Source organism: Mastomys coucha, chromosome X, assembly GCF_008632895.1.
Source record: "Mastomys coucha isolate ucsf_1 chromosome X, UCSF_Mcou_1, whole genome shotgun sequence".
Lineage (NCBI taxonomy): Eukaryota > Metazoa > Chordata > Mammalia > Rodentia > Muridae > Mastomys > Mastomys coucha.
Genome location: NC_045030.1, coordinates 121,115,950 through 121,124,133, shown reverse-complemented (window position 1 = coordinate 121,124,133; position 8,184 = coordinate 121,115,950). Strand labels below are relative to the sequence as shown.

General features: G+C 37.2%; 1 pseudogene; it reads right to left on the bottom strand.

Annotated features, from left to right (window-relative positions):
• Nucleotides 1–8,184, bottom strand: part of LOC116088390 — a 23,177-nt pseudogene that overhangs the window by 4,132 nt on the left and 10,861 nt on the right.

Sequence of the window (8,184 nt, the reverse complement as noted above, 5' to 3'; positions counted from 1 at the left end):
TTTTTGTAATTCACAATCATTATTTTTTACCAGTACCCTTAACAGTACTGTTGATTATCTATAATTATTTGAAAAAACGTAAGTCTCTATGAAGATATTATAAGTTCCAGAATTTTTATGTTTCTTGTTTTTTACTAAGCATTACCTTAAAAATTCATACATTTCTTGTACACAAATATTTTTGTTTATTTTCGTAAACACAGAGTCTGTAAAACTCAGCTTCATCCATGTTAAACCATAAGGTAAATACATCCATTCTGATTACTGAACCAGTCTATTTCTATTAAAATTAATCATGAAGACTGTGCTGACATAATTTCCTTTCCAAGGGACACTTTGATTACTAGAATTATATACACAACAAGGTATTACTGCCTGTTTATCCAACTCAGGGACCATTTTTCTTTCTACTATTTTCAACTATATGATTTAATTTAGTCCCCTACACTGGATCATCGAGCCTCCACAGGACCAAGGAGCTCCCCTCCCTTTGATGCCAAATAAGTTAATCCTCTGCTACATTTGCAACTGGAGCCATGGGCCCCTCCATGTGTATACTTTGGTTGATGGTTTAGTCCCTGGGAGCATTAGGGGTCTGGTTGGTTGATACTTTTGTTCTTTGTCTGGGGTTGCTAAACACTCAGCTCCTTCATTCCATCCCCTAATTCCTCCATTTGGGTCAGGGATTTCAAGAATATTAAATGAGAACAATCTGAAGTGAATATCAATGGAGTTGGACACACCACCAGAACAATTCATACAAATGTGACTTTTTTAATAAGGTAAATTTATAGTACTGAATATTTCTTTTGTCATATCATACTCTCTAGAATGTGGACCATACAACAGAAGTCATAAACATTCTCTCCATTTCCTTGATATAAAATTAGGGATTAGGAAGCCATTTCATTTGCTATGTTTCTATAGGGAAGGGGATTTTATATGCTAAATGACATTTAGAATCTATTTCTTCTGTTATATAGAGTTGTCCTTTATTAAAGTTCAGTGAATAATGATAGATAATCTATTGGTTTCATTCTAGTATATTATAGAACATATTTGTAAAACAGTAGTAATTTCTAAATATCCTCATCAATTATTTGTAAATCTATATATTCTTAAATTATAATTTAATTTTAAGTAATGAAACTTTGCTAATATTCCTCACTTATTTTCATAAAATACCTTGTAAATAAAAATGACACACAGCTAGGTTAAAGTCTTTACATTTTAGTGCATTTTTATACAGTTAGAAGAGACACTCTGAATTTGCGAAGCTTTTGCTTTACATTTTACAGCCTTGTTATCAATTACATTTTTGTAACTTTATCCATCCCCTAATTTCTACTATAAAAAATATGACAAAGCTAAAAGTAAAAACAATTATCTTTGTCAGCATGTCATCTTTCCTTATGTTACCCTTTTTTGTTCTCCCTTCTATATGTTATGTTATAGCTACAGTTATATTTGTTCACATGTATACATGTATACATTTTAGCCTAAAACCTAATATTAGAGAGAACAAGTATTTGTGGAGTTTGAGATTGGGTGATCTCATTTAATATTATAAATTCTAAGTCAATACAATTTTCTTCGAATTTTGTGAAAAAGATACTCTAAGTACTTTACTTCCCTTACCAAATATTATATCTCCAGATTGTGATAATTTCATTATTTTTAAGGAATTAGTAGTACTTTCATTCTGAATATCTAAACATCTACCCACTGTACACATATACTCATATTCAAACTTTATGTCTAAGAATCTCTACGGACAGTTATCTAATCATGTCAAGAATTCTTCATTGCTGAAATTAGCTTTCAACAAATTGATACAGTATTAAGTTTCATAAAAGCTTGTCATCTTTTAGTCTACCTTTTCTTCTTGTCCAGTTTATGGGCTTCTGCTTGATGATAAATCTCTGAGAGCACAGACTTAGCTCACAGGGCTCTATAATAATTAGAGATGAAAACTTCATGGAACTGGTGACTGGCTTCAGTGTGAATGGCAAAGCTGAAAAGAAAATGGGAATTTTCCAATTAGTTGAAATGTAGAATGACACAGTGTTTAAAATGTGTTGTTGTGGGCTGGCGAGATGGCTCAGCGGGTAAGAGCACTGAATGCTCTTCTCGAAGGTCCTGAGTTAGGATCCCAGCAACCACATGGTGGCTCACAACCACCCATAATGAGATCTGATGCCCTCTTCTGGAGTGTCTAAAGACATCTACAGTGTACTTACATATAATAAATAAATAAATCTTTAAAAAAATGTGTTGTCTAAAATCAACATCAAGAATGGAAGTAAATACTTTAGGCAGCTTATTCTAAACTAGCAAGTTTAAATGTCATCTAGTCTGAGACCTACCCCCCACATTCTACATTCCTTGTAAGACATCATTTCAAGAAGGAGAAAGCTATCATAATTACTTCATCTTAGAATTTTAACTGTGACAATTGCCAGTATTTAAAATCAAAGTATCAGGTAAAACAAGGGAAGATTTGGGTTGTAGGATTTTCTTTTTGAGGACAATTATGCAAAAAGTATTTGTTCCTGGTAAAGCATGACTATTTCATATATTTTAAATTTTTCTTCAAATATCTTTGGTTTGTTTTCTTACACAGTTTTATTCAAAGTAATTGAACTGACATTCCAAAGTACCCAAAATAACATAAATTTATTCCTTAACAGAGTCTTTCTGTGAAGAATAAAGACATACTCTTGCCTCCTCAAAAGTTAATCCACATAAGACTGTTAATCATCTGGGTAAGAAAATAAATTGTCAAAAAACTATCTTTTCCAGAATTAAGAAGTAATGATTCTATGTCAGCATATTGGTTGAAACAATAAACTTTCTGCCCACTTCCCCCTAGTCACTTCATGATAGCATGTTTTACACAATGGTTCCTTTCATCAGTGATCAATCAAAATCCTTAAGGATCCCAAAGTTTACTTTGAAGTAAATCTATTTTATCTTCACATGTTTCTTATATAGTTTGTCCATATTTATTCTATACTTTGTTCTGTGTGTATTCTCTGAATGCATTCAAAGAAGTACACAAGGATCAGAGAACTGAGACAAGGCCAGAGTCATATTGTAGTAAGAAAAATATGTCAAATAATAGCTTATCGTAATTTAGAGGAAATATAAGGTTTTCCTTCTAAATATTACTCAAATATGTAAAATTTAGATGATCCTAATACTAATTTATGTAGTAATAACAATATCTTTTAAAGCAATGTTACTATAACAAAATGTATAAAGGATCATTGTTAGTAGCATTGGTAGCTAAAAGTGATTATATGTTGTTTATATAGATTGTTTATATATAGTGCATTGTTATATATATTGTGATATGTATTCTGTTATGCATTTTCAAGTTTGATCAGAAATATTTTAAACCTTGATAATATGAAATATATAATATCATAAGAAAATATAGTACTATATATATTTTTAAGGAAAAGAATGATATACACCTTTAGCAGAATTCTTGGGTAAAAGTACTTTAAGTAATTCAATGAAAGATTTATTTGCAAAATTTAAATTATTTGCTTTCAAATTCATACCATATGAAAACTGACTTAACTTTTCTTTATTAGACCTGAAGAGATAGAAGAAGGTCAGTTTAACAAAATAGTATATATATAAAAGTGACGTGTGTGGGTGTGTGTGTGTGTGTGTGTGTGTGTGTGTGTGTGTGTGTGTGTTTAGATGCCCTGTGGGGTCCAGAAGATGGTTCTTTAATCCTCTGCAACTGTGGTTATAGCCGTTTGTGAACTACTTGACAACTAGGAACTGCTATACTGTGAACTGAACACTGATTCTCTATAGGAGCAGTAAGTCCTTTTAACTATTGCCTGCTTTCTCAGTCCTTATCTTGTTTTTTATGCTATGGTTTTATAATCAGAATAAAATCAGGTTATACATAAACAAATTTGGTCTGATATTTTGAAATTTTGTTGCCTGACAATAAAAAATTGACTTGTTTATGTGAAAATGGTAAATATATTATTTTAACATTAAGTTATAACTGTATAGTGTAAAACTGTGACATATCTTCTGAATTTTATTTGTAACCAATATCTCTTTGTTAAGATACATAATCGTATGTATGAATGTATGTATGTATGTGTTAGCACCTTGTCTGTGCATGTTTTTGTACTAAATAATGAACTTAATTATAAGACAGATTCAAGATAACACTCATATTTTCTGAATTGTGTTTTAAAACCTCTTTAACATATTAAATTTTTCTTTGATTCTGTAGTGAAGTAAAAGTCTAGGAAATAGTAGAGAATGACATTTCATAGAATAATATTACATAATAATGATACTTTTAAAAAAGTAGTATCAACACAAGTTTGAAAGCCTTCCTCTATGCTGGCTACCAGGAAGAAAGCATTAAAAACAGAAAGATCTAAATAATGAAATAACCAGTCACACCACTCAGAATGGCTAAGATCAGGTGACAGCACATGATAGCAAGGAGGCAGAGAAAGAGGAACACTCTTCCAGTGTTGGTGGGATTGCAAGCTGGTACAACCACCCTGGAAATCATTCTGGTGGTTCTTCAGAAAACTGGATATAGTATTACCTGAGGACCCAGCTATACCACTCTTGGGCATATACCCAAAAGATGTTCCAACATATTACAAGGACACATGCTTCACTATGTTCATAGCAGATGTATTTATAATAGCCTATAGAACACCAAATAGATTGGACCAGAAGTGAATTCCTCCTTTCACATAATAATCAAAACACCAAATACATTAAATAAAGAAAGAATATTAAAAGTAGTAGGGGGAAAAGGTCAAGTAACATACAAAGGCAGGCTTACCATAATTACACTAGACTTCTCAATTGAGACTATGAAAGGCTGAAGATCCTGGACAGATGTCATTCAGACCCTAAGGAAACATAAATGTCAGCAAAGACTACTATACCCAGCAAAACTCTCAATTACCATAGACAGAGAAATCAAGATATTCTCTGACTAAACCAAATTTAAACAATATTTTTCCACAAATCCAGCCCTACAAAGGACAATAAATGGAAAACACCAATACAAGGAGGGAAACTACACTCTAGAAAAAGCAAGAAAGTAATCTTTCAACAAATTCAAAAGAAGATGGGCACACAAACATAATGCTACCTCCAATAACAAAAATAACAGGAAGTAACAATGACTTTCCCTTAATATCTCTTAACATCAACAGATTCAATTCCCCTATAAAAAAACATAGACTAACAGACTGGATATGCAAACAGGACCCAGCATTTTGCTGCCTACAGGAAATACACCTCAGTGACAAAAACAGACACTACCTCAGAGTAGAAGGTTGTAATATAATTTTCCAAGCAAATGATCCCAAGAAACAAGCTGGAGTACCCATTCTAATATCCAATAAAATCGCCATTTAACCAAAAGTTATCAAAAAGCATAAGGAAGGACACTTCATACTCATCAAAGGAAAAACCTACCAAGATGAACTCTCAATTCTGAACACCTATGTTCCAAATGCAAGTGTCGTTCAAAAACAAGTGGGGGGGGGGGGCTGGGCTGCGGCCCCAGCCTGCCTGGCTGAGGCTTTCTCTCTCCCTGGTGGCAGGGGGTCTGCTGCTGAGGGCCAGGTCTCTCTCTCCCCCCAGGCGCTGACCTGTTTGCTGCACAGTGCCTTAATTAAAAAGGAGTCAATGTATAAATGAGTTATTTTATTGTAGGAAGGAGAAATATGCTAGTTAAGTAAAGAGAAAGAAAGGAGAGGAAGGAGAGAGAAAGAAAAGAAGAAGGAGAGGGAGAAAGGTAGAAAAGAGAACAAAGATCAAAGAGGAGAGAGAGAGCAAGAGGGTAAGAGTTAGAGAGGAAGGGTAAGGGTGAGAGAGTGAGAGGTAAGAGAGCAAGAGAGTGAGGAGGGGACAAACCGCCCCTTTTATTGTATGGGACGTGGCATACCTGACCTGTGGTCAGATGACTGTGTGTAAGGTCCAGCTAGAATGCTGGGAGTTTGAGGCAGTGTCTGCCTGATAGAGCACACATCTCCTGCAGGGGCAGCTGTGAGGGGTCTGGGCTGAAATCTGAGCCGTTGGTGCCAGGAGCAATTCACTGAACACCTATGGTCCCTTGTGACCTGATGCTCAGTGGGTCTCCGGGTTCCGAGGTGGCTCTGCTCTACTGGACTCAGGCTGTCAGAACTGCTCACTGCCCCACATCTCCCCCTTTTCTGTTTTTTAATAAGAGATGCCATTAGAATAAATGTCTACTATGTTGGGATAAGTATAGAGGCTTTGGAGTGATTGTGTCATTTGAGGTGAAAATTTTGGGTGGGAAATATTAGAAGAAATCATAGGACAGAGGAGTAACACAGTTAAGTCAGAGGGTGAGGAAGGTAGGCAAGGCAAGAGATTATAGAATCAATTTTCCATGGATAATACAGTTTGAGGGTAAAAACATCAGTTTTGAACAGCAATGAATTAATTCTAGATAGACATTATGTTTTCCTTACTATCACATAACTTCTCCCAAGTTCAGCAGCCATTTGGCTTGGCAAGAGAGTTCATCTGTAGCTGCAAGGTATCAAGTCTATTGTCTGTCCTCTGTTTGGTTCAGCACATGTCTAGGGAGCTTTCAATCAGATGAGGCATCTGGAAGAAGGCTGTCCTGTTCTTTGCAGGCCCCAGGAGACGGTGTGGTCTCTGATGGATATGAGGCTGCTATAATCTGCAGGCTCCAGGAGACCACATGGTCTCTGATGGATCTTATAGCTGAAGACACTGTCCTCCCTCTTTGGGGTGAACCTATAGAATAATTACAACAGAAGAGCAGGACCCTAGGAGGAGAATGTCTGCAATGTTTGGGAGCATTGTTAGGACCTTAGAATGCAAGGGTTTGTGAGGGATTTAGTCCTGGAAAGAATCTTTAAAGTCTGCTTCATGTGGTTGTGGGAAAAAATTTATGTCTCTGGGATAGGCAGTAACAGTTTTTCTGTGAAAGGAAACTGGTTGTTAATTAAGGATTGAATGATGGTAGCTGATTTGACCTGTGGAAATAGATTAGGTGACTTAAGAAAACTTAAGCAAATTGAAAACTTTTGAACATACATCACTGATATTAGGGAGAAAAATAAACGTTCAAATGGAGAAGCAAGAAAATTTTTGGTTGAAAATGAAATTTAAGGGCTACAAGCGAATAAAAACCTCTGGTGCAGCAGTTTTGGTTGGCTTAGATGGGTGTGCAGCAAGCAGGCTAGGTATTCCCCGTTTATTTTTCCTTGAAAAGCAAAGGATAAAGTTTTAACCTTGAAAAAAGTTTAAGCGTTGAGTGAGGGGCTTTCAGCTGAAGCTGCAGGCTGTTAGCCTGTGCTGTAAATTAGCTGACGGGTAGGTGGAGCTCAGAGTTCAGAGGCAGCACTGAGGTCTGGGGGAGGGGTAAAGATTAGAAGTTCGCGCCTTTTTGGAGGACACAAAGGGAGGTAGAGCCAAGAAGTCCGTGCAGCCTGCTTTTCCAAGGGATGGAGAGAGAAAGGAGAGAGAAAGGAATGCCCAGTTTTTGAGCTGGTTCATTCACAGTTTAAGACGTCTGCCTGTTTGTACGTCATGGGGGCTAGGCTGAGTTTCTCCCGCGCACAAAGTGCTTTTCTCCTGCGGAGCTCTCCACAGGCCACCCTGCCCTCTGGAGAGCAGATGAAACAGCACTTTTTACAACAGCACTACCAAGGGAAACTGCCTGGTGCAATTCCCAGGCAGCAAAGGAACAAAAGGTTAATAGGATAGTGTAACTCTACACTTGGGTCAGGGGCTGACCAGGCAAGTGCAAAGCTCCTGTCTGTGTACTTTACCTCAGTCAGGGGGGCGACTGTGTCCCAGTCTGCGGGAGGTTGATGTAGAGACAGGTGAAGGGAGGGGCCCTTTGGCCTGCCAGGAGGCAAGGGACGGTGGTTTCCAGACACCGCTGGGCAAAGCAGGCGCTGCAGGATGCTGCTGGGGTCTGGATCAAAGGCTTGGGGAAAGTAGCAGTGCTGCCATTCTGTTAGTGCAGAGCTGGGATCTGTTTGCCCACATCCTCCACCACCACTTGTCGTTCAAAAACAAGCAGGGGTGCCTGGGCTGCGGTCCCAGCCTGCCTGGCTGAGGCTTTCTCTCTCCCTGGTGGCAGGGGGTCTGCTGCTGAGGGCCAGGTCT